Below are 701 nucleotides of genomic sequence, written 5' to 3' on the forward strand. Positions count from 1 at the left end.
CAACACGTAACAGCAGGTATTTCAACATATTGCAACCAGCTTCCACTCTGTCACGGGAAGGGTATGGGGGGAGGCTTTAAAGCCTTCCTCCCTCCTCCAATTAATTTAAGTTTACAACCATAAGAAAGGGATTTAAAAAATATTAAGATCTAGGTTTCAAATATTTTCAAGATTTAACAGGATCTTATTTGCTAGTAGTGCAGAATTTCTAAACTATTTCTTGCATATTGTTATTGTGAAAACATTCACAAACGCTGTTAAAAGGAAAGGGACAACAAGACTTAAAATTTAAGTATCACTTCCATCTCTGTCATTCTGATAAATTGTTTTTACCACATGAACAATCAAACTTAATCAATGGAATTCATTAACCAGACTTTCCCATCGTGAAAGAATCCACTAACAGATTTTTTTTCAGCTTAAATTTGCCTCAATAATAAACCTATACACTTAGAAGATAAACTGCATTAATTAAAAAAACCCAAACCCTCCTGAGATATTTTAGGAAAGATATAAAGAAAGATCTGATTGATGCTAAAACATGTACGTGAAAGCATAACAGTTGTAAGAGGAAAGTATCACAGTTCATGCATCTGGGTATCTACAGTTTCTACATCGAAGTCAGGCGACCGGTTTTATGGAAGGCATTGTTTGTGTGTGAAACGGCAGGTGCTGCCTTTAGCTGGTCCAAATTGAGATTC

Source organism: Leptosomus discolor, chromosome 1, assembly GCF_034619465.1.
Source record: "Leptosomus discolor isolate bLepDis1 chromosome 1, bLepDis1.hap2, whole genome shotgun sequence".
NCBI classification, from domain to species: domain Eukaryota; kingdom Metazoa; phylum Chordata; class Aves; order Leptosomiformes; family Leptosomidae; genus Leptosomus; species Leptosomus discolor.